The sequence below is a fragment of the Lactuca sativa genome, chromosome 6, assembly GCF_002870075.4.
Source record: "Lactuca sativa cultivar Salinas chromosome 6, Lsat_Salinas_v11, whole genome shotgun sequence".
NCBI classification, from domain to species: Eukaryota; Viridiplantae; Streptophyta; class Magnoliopsida; order Asterales; family Asteraceae; genus Lactuca; species Lactuca sativa.
Genome location: NC_056628.2, coordinates 180439294 through 180451310, shown reverse-complemented (window position 1 = coordinate 180451310; position 12017 = coordinate 180439294). Strand labels below are relative to the sequence as shown.

Here is a 12017-nt window from a genome sequence, read left to right as displayed (position 1 = left end):
TTCGAAAATATGTCATTTGCTCAATTCTTTCGAAGCACAAAGCATGCATACGAAGACTCATTAATGAACAGTAATGAACAGTAAAAGTCTTCGTAAATTTTCAAAATACCCCCTTCGAAAATTCAATCATTTTCTTTCAATTCACAAACATACGAAGAGTCTCACTCTCTCTCTCTCCTCTTCGAAAATACAAACTCAAAACTAACCCTTCGCTTTTTGCAATTGACCCTTCGTTTTTTCCAATTAAACCCAAAACAAACACCCTTCGAATTTTATTCACCAACCCTTCTTAGATTCAGCTATATACCCTTCGAAAATTCTTTCATATCATTCTTCGTTCGTTCATTTCACCAAATCAAACCCAAGAACAACAACATACAAAATTCTTTTCCAGTCCATACCCTTCGAATCTATCAACCCAAATCGATCAAACACACTGGAACCCTTTGTATATCATCACCAAATCCTTGTTCTTACGTTCTTCGTTTCTTATCGTTCTTCCCAAACTCAAAGCAAGTACCCTTCGCGTTTAATACACAAACTAAATCATCAAACATACTTGAACCCTTCGTAAATCAACGATCAAAATCAATAGATCCTTCGTTCAAACACCCTTCGTATCACAATCACACAACTATCGAAATCAAAGCATCGTTTTCCTTCGTACGACTCCATGCGATCAAAAAAAAAATCGACTGATTCCTCAACCACCAAAACAAATCAATTCCATACACTATTCGTCCCGTGTTCTTTGCTTTTAGTACAAGAACCCTAAAATTAAAAACGAATCATCAAAACTTCGATTATCTTGAATTAAGGCTTGATTCTAAATGATACCATCAAAATTAGATGCGATACACCCACCTAGCAACAAATCGGCTTTCAAACACCTCACATTCGATTATTAAAGCTTTCGATTGTGACTTCAAATACGATACGCTCAACCTCAAAGCGTTCGATCCCAAGCACTGATTATCAAATCTATCTTCCTATTCGATTCGATTTTGACTTTGAACACTCAAATCCAATGTTACCAAATGATTACAGGTAATAGTCGAAATCGACTTCAACTGCTGTCGACTTCAAAAAAAAATCAAACTAATTCTCAAATTGATTTCGATTTTGACTTTAACAAAAACTCGGTTGACTTTCAATTGAATCAATTATTGACATCTTGATCATAATCGATTTTATGGTTGTATAATCCAAATAGATTCGATTCACAAGAGAATTCCACAAGAAACAAACATTGACTGTTAAGAATTACCATACGAATCAAAACTCGTATGAACACAATCAAGAATAGTTGAGAGTACAAACACTTGAAGCATGTGATGAGAATCGATCAAAGTGTTTGTTCTTTTGGGCTTCACCAGAAATAATCTCGTATGAATCAAATTTTGTAGATGAACTCAAATGAAGAAAAGAACAGTAATGGATTAAAATTGAGTTTGGGCTTCAAAAATGATTCAATGAACAGTATCAGATAAAAAAAGTAGATCACAAATTTGTTTTGTTTTGGGCTCAAGGAATGAAAATGAACAGTAAACAATTCGAGATTTAATTGATCATAACAATTGATCACAATGAGAAATAGATTTTGATTATTGAATTGATCTAAAAAAATAATTGGATCAACAATGGTGTTGAAACAGATTAGATCCAATGAGGCAAATCGATCTAAAATGAAAAACGCAAAATACGAATCAAAATCATGGATGTTTTGGAATCCATTTGAGAATTTATGATACCTTTTTGACGAATCGAGTTCCGTTTTCAACAAACGAATCAAATTTGGAAGATCTTGGTTCTTTTGTCGGAATGAGAAAATCTCCAAATCGAACATTGTACCACCCACCATGCGAGATGTACAACTCGTTCTTCGTGTTCTTCGTGTTCTTCAACGATCCAAGAACATCTTCAAAAGAACCACCAACACTTTTGGGTTTTGACTTCAAATTCAATGCAACCTTTGGAGATTGTTGCTTTGGAACCCAAATTTGCTTCACGGATTTTGGCTTCACAACATATGACGATTTTTGTGAGTAAACCCGCTTGTTCTTCCGATTCATCTTCTTCTTCTTTTTCTTTCTCATCTTTTTGCATCTTGAAGACTTGACTTCATGAACAAACCCACTTTCAACAACATGAACATTTTGAGTTTGAATCAAATCTTTTGGAGTTTGATACTTGTGAATTTCTTGAACCACCGGCTTCCGATAAGGAATCATTCCTTCAAACGAATCACAAGAACACAAAATATCATCGGTTTGAACTCCAAATGAGCAAAAAACATTTTCATCTTGAGAATCAACTTGAACTCCTTTTTCTTGAACATCAAGAACATCACATTGAACTCCATTATCAAGAACTTCAAGAAATTTAAGAGCACGAAGATCATTTGGGTCTTCAATAAGAGAAACATATTTCTTATTGAACAAATCTCTTTCTTCTCCTTCCTTTTGATTTCTACTACGAACTAATATGGACAAGGCAATTTTATTCAACCATGCAATCTTACAAATTGGTTGAAATACCAAGCTTCCATGATCATCCTTCAAACCTCCATAAGAAACCAAATTACCCCATGAAATCAATTTGCTTAACAACAACCCATAAAATTGATCTTCATTGACTTTGTATTTCACATCTTTAACAATCACAATCCAAGAATCATATGGCAAACCCACCATGATCACAAAAACTTGATGAATTCTAGAGAGAGAAAGTGATTTTGAATGGGTTTTCTAGAGAGATAAAGTGATACAAACAAGTATTCTAGAGAGAGAAAGTCGAATTATGGATCAAATCAAAGAAAAATTCGACTTCTAGAACACACAACACTCTCTAATCACGAAGATCCATGATCAAAAAATGAATCACTAAATCAAAATCGCCATCAAGGATCAATTCTTGATGAAAATCAAGAACACCCGCTCTGATACCAATTGTAGTGGTGTTGATTCTGATGGCATGTGCGGAATTAGAAAGATCTAGTGATTCATCATACAAAATCAAGAACACAAGGAGTAAATAAATCTGTGTAAGCTCATATTAGATCTAGAAAGAATATACAAATGGGTTTGTACAAAATTTCTCTCTCTAGTCTAACACTCCAAATGGTTCCTTACATAATGGGAGTCACTCACTTCCTATTTATAGGAAAGACTCAACCCATTTACACATACAAGAGAGTAAGCCTAAAACACTACATCCAAGATTGACTTTGCACCCTAACAGCAGGCTTCGAGGACGAAGCCTAATTTAAGTGGGGGAGAATTGTAACATCCGAAAGTCAGATTCAATAGTTCAGGGGGGGGGGGGTAAAGTGTAAGTTGGAAGAGAGGAACTCGGCGAGTAGGAGCTACAACTCGTCGAGTCTAAGCGTGTGCCGGGCACATGTTAAGTGACTGGACTCGCCGAGTCAGAGGCTGGACTCGACGAGTCCGTGCTGTAATGAGAAACCCTAATTCCTGGGGTTTGCACCCTATATAAGGAACTTTAAGCCCCACCCCAGCCTCTTTAGCACCCCCTTTTGATGTTCAGAAGCTTTCCCCATCGTTTCCAAACCCTAATTTGAGAGTGAGAGGGATTTAAGTATTTTGTGGAGCTTGGAGAAAAAGGATACTTGAAGCAAGAGTTGGTGGGATCATATAGGAGCTAAGTGGATCTGATTTCCTTGCTTGTTGGCATAAGATTAAAGGTAAAAAGCTGTTGCCTTGGCTTGGTTGTGCTTAGATTGTTCATGAATGAAGTTTTAGCGCCAAATTGTCATATATGAGTCTCTTTTCGAGTTTTGGGTTCAGATCTGTGGTTGCTACTACAGATCTAGACTGGTCTTGACTCATGAATCTGGAAAGTTATAGCTTTGAGGCTTGTTTGAGAGTGTCCTTGCCTTAAACCATCATTTTAGCTTGATTAGAGCTTGTTGAACCTTGCATGCACATAAAGTTGGAAACTTTATGTGTGAATCAGGCCCTTGAAGTCCAGATCTATGTATTGGAAGCATTGGAATGGCCTGAAATCGCCTGGATGAAGATGTCACGTCTAGACTCGGCGAGTCACATGGGTGCACTTGACGAGTTGTATGAATATGTGCATGGATTCGGCGAGTTGGAAGAACAACTCGGCGAGTCTGTTGAAGATTGCCTTGGACTCGGCGAGTCTGGTCATAAGGTCCTAACCTTTTTGGTTGAGCGGTGAATTGGTGAGTCGAGGGATGACTTGGTGAGTTGAGCAGGAAGTGACTTAAAGTTGGTTGGACTCGGCGAGTCTTGGGGCGACTCGACGAGTTGAGTCATGGTTTGGGAGTTTCTGAGTATAGGGACTCGACGAGTCAGCGGGTCGACTCGGCGAGTAGAGGCAGTCAGGAAGGTTGACTTTGCCTAGGGACTTTGACTTTGACCAAGAGTTGGCCAGTTGACTTCCAAGGGTATTCTGGTAATTATTGATATTGATTGAGTTCAGAATTTTGGTATTGATCAGTGGTGGAGTCGTGTCGGAGGTTGGATCAGCGTGGTCCTATCTTTTCAGTCAGCAGTTGCGAGGTGAGTTATCCTCACTATACCAACAGGGTCTAAGGCACCAAGGTCGACCCTTTTATCGGATGGAAATCCGGGTAGTTGTTTGTTATGTTATTGCTTTGTTATGTTGCATCCTGGTAGTTAGGATGGTGTATGTTCGATACCTGGTAGGGTCGGTATCCTGGTTTATAGGATGATGCTATGCTAGTGACCGGTTAGGTCGGAATCCTGGTCGGGATTTGCTATGTATGTGGTCTGCTAAGATCTGTTTGATTAGTTGAGAATTGATATATGATTATATTTTATGTGCACATGGTTGTTGGACTGGGGTTGGGTTAAGGCGGGTCCTGCTTTGTGTTGTAGGCCAACATACCCAGGGTGGACCGGTTATCCCGAAGGCCCAACGAGCGGTCCGGATAGGCTGTAGCCCCCGCGAGGGTGGACCAGATGTGCCGAGGCTCAGAGAGTGAACCAGGCCGAGTGAAGGCTCGGTGCGGGCGGACCAGTTATACTGTAGACTTAGAGAGTGGACCAGGTGGGTTGAAGGCTCGGTGTGGGCGGACCAACCACACTGCAGACTCAATGTATATGGCTAGGCTCGGAGGGTGGACCAGGTGGACTGTAGGCCCGGTGCGGCAGACCAGTCACACAGTAGACCGGAGGTGCATGGCTGTTCTGTTCTGTTATGATATGACATGTTATGTGTTTGGTATGCATAGTTGGTATTTTGGGGGTATCTCACTAAGATTTCGGGCTCATAGTCGTGGTTTAATGTTTCAGGTACTTCAGGAGACCGTGGAAAGGCAAAGGCGTGATCGTACCGCTCCTGATGTTTTGTTTTATGATATGGTTTTGGGAATACTCTGATAATAAATGTATTGAAAACCTTTTTGTAGTAACTTGATGATATTGGGTTGTTTTTGAAATGTTTAAATTTGTTGGAATTTTTAGAGCGTTACAGTCTGACCTGCTAAATCTGCTCAGTCGTCTTCAGCATTATCTCAGTGCTGCGCCTAACTCTCTGCCCCACCTCTCCCCAATAGATGGAGGTACAACACCTTCTCCCATATAGAAGCTGAAAAGGAGGCATACCAATGCTCGACTGATGGTTGTTGTTGTAAGAAAACTCAGTCAAGGGTAGGTATGTGTCCCAACTCCCACTGAAGTCCATAACACATGCTCGAAGTTTGTCCTCGAGTGTCAGAATCGTTCGCTCGCTCTGTCCGTATGTTTGTGGGCGGTAAGTGGTACTAAAATATAATCGCGTTCTCAAGTCCTCATGGAACTTCTTCCAGAATTTGGAAGTAAATCACACATCCCGATCTGACACTATGGACGTCGGCACTCCATGCCGAGTCACCACGTCTGTAACACCCCGTTTATAAAATAAATAAATAAATGCATAGAAGCCCTAAAAACAATAATAATTAAGCAAGACGTTAGTTTTGAAGACTTAAAAGTAATAATTATAGAAGCTGGGGGTTAAAAGTGTAAAATTCAGATTTAATTTGTAAGTATTATGGAAGGCAGGGGCTAAATGGTAATTATTGGGGCTTAATTTGAAGAGATTTTGGGAGTTAGGGGCTGTTTAGTAAAATTCAAACTTATTTTGTATAGAAACTAAGTTTGAGGGATTATATTATCCAAGTGACTAAACGGCAGGGGCTACTTCTGTCCATTAATGGAAAATTTGATCTCTGGTTCCCTGTACGCGACATAGTGGGTGAACATGTGCTACTCTTGTTTGGATTGCACATTGTCGGACCCCCTGGGTGGAAGCTTGACGAAATTGGGAGTGGGACTGAAAGAGAGAAGGGGGTGGAGTTGCCAATCACCGGAGCTGCTGCCAGTTGTCAGAGTTGCCGTCGGAAGAGTGAAGGACCTCCGGTGAAGTTTCAGAAGGTTTCCGGTGTGCTGAAGAAGGGGATTTCCAATCACTAATCCAAGGCATGTCTTGATCTTAGGTTTTAATTTACTGAATAACATTTTCATTCTCGCATATATATGTTTAAGGAATCATATATACTTCGTGATTGAGGACTGGTTCTCGAGATGTTTAGATGAGCAAGGAAAGGACTGAGTTTGGTAAAGTCTCAGGTGAGTTTCGTGGCAGAGGAGGTCGAAGAAGGATTCACTAGCGATCTCAAAACCAGTTCTGGTGGAGTACCCTCGGCTGGAGCTCCCTGGTGAATTGGTGATTGTTCCCGATTGCATGAGGTGAAGAAGAGGTACATGCCTTGACCGATTTTGAGCTTTAGGTTAGATCTAATTGTTGGGCTTGGAGATTTGGACTTAGAATTCAACTTAAATACAAATAAATAAATGGGCTGATGAATTGAGTTTTAAATCATATGGACTTCAAGGAAATTGGTGGGCTTATTATATATATATATATATATATATATATATATATATATATATATATATATATATATATATATATATATATATATATATATATATATATATATATATATATATATTTATTGATCGATTAAATATTGGACTAAATAAATATTAATGAATGATTAAATGCGATGGAAAATACTTAGAAAAATTATGGTTTGTTCAATTAGATAAAGAGGATTACGAGCCTTGGTCTAAAGAGATTAAACACTTGATTTGGAATTCGGCCTTTAGATTGAGCTTTGGTAAATGGTTTATTAATGGGCTATCCAAGAATAATCAAATGGACTAGAATAATTAGTTGGGCTTTAGGGTAAGGCCCATATGAAGGATTGGGCCCAATTTGGAAAATTGGGCCATAGTTTGGGTTTAGATGGTTGTATGATATTGGGCCCTTAGAATGAGACATGTTGGACTTGACTGAACAATTGGGCCTTAAAGGAAGTCCATGTAGAGGTTGGAATTTGGAAAATTGGGCCATAGTTGGGCCTTGGTCCATTATTAGACTTTTGGGCCTTTGGATTGGGCCTTGGGCTTTAGTCAAGCTAAGATAGGGGTAAATTAGTCTTTTACCCCAAGTAAGGACTTATGGTTATGAGTTGGAGCCCAATTATTAATTGGGTGTTATTTTGATATTGACAGATCGGGAATCTGTCATCCAACAGCTATGGTTTTTTCAGCAGGAGTTCAGCAGTGTGAGGTGAGTTTCCTACCAGTAGGAACGGGTATAAGGCCACAATGCCGGCCCGTTTAACTAGCAGTAGTTTCCGGACTTCTGTCTGATGCAGTAGTTAGGATGTTCGATGCCTTCGTGGCTCTGACAGGGTTTATGTGTTATGTGTTCCGGGCTACGGCCCGATGCAGTATGTAGTTTATGTGTTCATGCTAGTTGATATGTTTATGTTATGCTATGTTATGCTCAGTCAGTTTTTGGACTTCGGTCCGATGCAGTTAGTTTCGGACTTCGGTCCGATGCAGGGGACAAGGTCCCAGTCAGTTCCGGACTTCGGTCCGATGCAGTTTCCGGACTTCTGCCGTTAGTTCCGTACTTCGGTCTGATGCAGAGGGCAAGACCCTGGTTAGTTCCCCGAATTCGGTCCGATATAGTGGGCAAGGCGCAGTAGATGCTTTATATGTTATTGTATGGTATGTGGTAGTTTGGGGGAGCTCACTAAGCTTCGTGCTTACGGTTTTCAGTTTTGGTTTCAGGTACTCAGTTTTCAAAAGAGGAGCTCGGGAAGATTGTAGTGCACACACTATTTGTTCAGCCTGGGATGTTTATACTCTCATATATTTGACAGTTGTTAAAATATTTTGAGATACATTATGTATGATTTTTATATGACGTTTGATGAATATGGTTTTATCACTAATTTAAAACGAAATTTTCAGACTGTATTTTTGGGATGTTTCGAGTTGGTATCAGAGCCTTGGTTTGAGAGATTCAGGCGCACTCACGAGTGTGTCTGAACTCAAAATAAGGAAGTGGTATAAAGTTTTCAAGAGAAAAACCATGGTTACAAAAGAATTTTGAGAAAAGAAAACAATTTTAGAAAAATTATAAAGAAAAGGGTTTTAGAAAAAGCGAAAAGAGTTTTGAAAAGAGAAAATGGTGTGGTGCATGCGATTAGCCGAGCTCAAGTAAGTACTCCCAAATTACCCATACAAGCTTATGTTATGATTATCAGTTTCAGTTATATTAGAACAGCATGCTAGAATAGGACTGAGGATCTAGGAGGATGCCTTATGTGCCTGTTTTATGTGTTTCAGCTTTATGAGAATTGCATGCTAATGTTGAGTAGACATCAGTATGATAGCCTGGTTAGGTTATGCCTGATAGTATGAGCTTAGCATTGTATGCTAGTGCAGATTAGTCAGTATGACAGCCAGAGTGGTATATGCTTGATTATGTACTCGATGCCCGAATGCTGCTTGCTTTGTGCTTTTAGAGTTCTAGTTGTCTTTCACTAACTAGTGAACGAGTATGTCAAGTTACATGTTACCAGGACTAAATAATTTCAGAAGGTTAGGTCTATCTCTATTTCACAGCTCACGTTTGAGTCCAACCGTTATACGGTAGGATCCCTCATTTGAAGAATTATCTAGTCTGAGTGATATGTAATAGTATCCGCGAGCTAGTTAGGGGAAGGAAATGGGGATTTCTTATGCAGCTGATGGCGGGTAAGCCTAGGATGGTAGTAGCAGAGATCAGTAGCAGTAGTAGTAACTTGGTGGAGTCAAGGCAGTTCTTGAGGAAAGTACAGATAGATGTGGAAGGTAGTATGGGCCCGTACTACTGAAAGCAGAGGATCCGTACTCGAATCAAGGAAGGCCGAGATGAATCCAGGAAACTTGTGGTGTGTGAGATCCCTCAAGTTTGGATAAGTATTGTGATATTAGTGATGGTATGTTGCCGAGTATATTGGCGCTACGTGGTAGACCAGATGGTAGTTTTGGTGTCGACAAGGGATCAGGCTCAGACTCTGGAGACGGGCAGATTGATGATTAGATGAAGGAGTTCATTCCATCTGAGAATTTCACGCAGTATCATTGACCAGACTCCTGTGATCCTCAGTGTGATCAAGGAGGGCATTTTAGAGATTTTTGATGAGAGGCCGAGTGCATTTTGCAGTAAGATAACAGTCATGATAGAGACTCGTACGTTGATGTTTCGGGAATTCAGAGTTTGTGAGGCTTCAGATTGTCATGGGGGTTATAGACCCCATTGTTAGCGGTAGATGGTTGGCAGATGTCACCAACACTTTTCATACCAGACATTGTCTCGAAAGGAGACAATATCTGACCTACTTCCTGTCTCCTGAGGGATAGAGCACGAGATTGATAGGAAGAGGTTGGTAGTAAGTTGAGTGATGACGTGGTTGATGATATGCCATGGGATGACTTCCAGATGCGATTGAGGCACAACAGTCGGCGCAAGAGTTGTTAGATCTCCACTATACGACTGATATTGTGACACAAATCACTGCCAAGTCTCGGGAAAGAGCTTATATGGTACCCCCAGTATGCAGCTAATGAGGAAATGAATAAGGTAATTTATCAGAACATACCACAAAATGATAGCAAGTAGATCGGGAGTACCTCGGGGTGTGAGACCCTGGGTGATATGACTTCCAGAGCTCGAGAGTGGGGTATTAACTTAGAGCACACTGGGAAGAAGGAACCAGATCAGTTGCTTATGGTGAGGGTTCTCTGGAGGAGACCGTAGATTTCAGATTAGCTTTCGAGAGAAATCAGAGTTGAGAAGGGTGTCATCCCCGACTTCCACATTGTCGGACCCCCTGGGTGGAAGCTTGACGAAATTGGGAGTGGGACTAAAAGAGAGAAGGGGGTCGAGTTACCAATCACCGGAGCTGCTGCCAGCTGTCATAGTTGCCGTCGGAAGAGTGAAGGACCTCCGGTGAAGTTTCAGAAGGTTTCCGGTGTGCTGAAGCAGGCGATTTCCAATCACTAATCCAAGGCATATCTTGAACTTAGGTTTTAATTTACTCAATAACATTTTCATTCTCGCATATATATGTTTAAGGAATCATATATACTTCGTGATTGAGGACTGGTTCTCGAGATGTTTAGATGAGCAAGGAAAGGACTGAGTTTGGTGAAGACTCAGGTGAATTTCGTGGCAGAGGAGGTCGAAGTAGGATTCACTAGCGATCTGAAAACCAGTTCTGGTGGAGTACCTTCGGCTGGAGCTCCCTGGTGAATTGGTGATTGTTCCGGATTGCATAAGGTGAAGAAGAGGTACATGCCTTGACTGATTTTGAGCTTTAGGTTAGATCTAATTGTTGGGCTTCGAGATTTGGACTTAGAATTCAACTTAAATAGAAATAAATAAATGGGCTGATGAATTGAGTTTTAAATCATATGGACTTCAAGGAAATTGGTGGGCTTATATATATATATATATATATATATATATATATATATATATATATATATATATATATATATATATATATATTGATAGATTAAATATTTGACTAAATAAATATTAATGCATGATTAAATGCGATGGAAAATACTTAGAAAAATTATGGTTTGTTCAATTAGATAAAGAGGATTACGAGCCTTGGTCTAAAGAGATTAAACACTTGATTTGGAATTGGGCCTTTCGATTGAGCTTTGGTAAATGGTTTATTAATGGGCTATCCAAGAATAATCAAATGGACTAGAATAATTAGTTGGGCTTTAGGGTAAGGCCCATATGAAGGATTGGGCCTAATTTGGAAAATTGGGCCATAGTTTGGGTTTAGATGGTTGTAAGATATTGGGCCCTTAGAATGAGACATGTTGGACTTGACTGAACAATTGGGCCTTAAAGGAAGTCCATGTAGAGGTTGGGCCCAATTTGGAAAATTGGGCCATAGTTGGGCCTTGGTCCATTATTAGACTTTTGGGCCTTTGGATTGGGCCTTGGGCTTGAGTCAAGCTAAGATAGGGGTAAATTAGTCTTTTACCCCAAGTAAGGACTTATGGTTATGAGTTGGAACCCAATTATTAATTGGGTGTTATTTTGATATTGACAGATCGGGAATCTGTCATCCAATAGCTATGGTTTTTTCAGCAGGACTTTAGCAGTGTGAGATGAGTTTCCTACCAGTAGGAACGGGTATAAGGCCATAATGTCGGCCAGTTTGACTAGCAGTAGTTTCCGGACTTCGGTCTGATGCAGTAGTTAGGATGTTTGATGCCTTCGTGGCTCTGACAGGGTTTATGTGTTATGTGTTCCGGGCTACAGCCCGATGCAGTATGTAGTTTATGTGTTCATGCTAGTTGATATGTTTATGTTATGCTATGTTATGCTCAGTCAGTTTCTGGACTTCAGTCCGATGCAGTTAGTTCCGGACTTCGGTATGATGCAGGGGACAAAGTCCCAGTTAGTTCCGTACTTCGGTCCGATGCAGTTTCCAGACTTCTGTCCGATGCAGAGGGCAAGGCCCTGGTTAGTTCCGTACTTCGGTCCGATGAAGAGGGCAAGGCCCTGGTTAGTTCCCCGACTTCGGTTTGATGCAGTGGGCAAAGCCCAATAGATGCTTTATATGTTATTGTATGGTATGTGGTAGTTTGGGG

At 40.3% G+C, this 12017-nt stretch overlaps 1 long non-coding RNA gene across 2 annotated transcripts; it reads left to right on the top strand.

Annotated features, from left to right (window-relative positions):
• Window positions 1-6484: 6484 nt before the first annotated feature.
• Window positions 6485-8620, top strand: LOC128126669 (uncharacterized). Of its 2 annotated transcripts, XR_008224637.1 has the most exons (4): window positions 6485-6751; window positions 7572-7629; window positions 7881-8007; window positions 8139-8620. It is a non-coding gene; the product is annotated as an uncharacterized LOC128126669 (long non-coding RNA). The 2 variants fall into 2 exon arrangements; XR_008224638.1 differs by lacking the exon at window positions 7881-8007.
• The last annotated feature ends 3397 nt before the right edge of the window (window positions 8621-12017 follow it).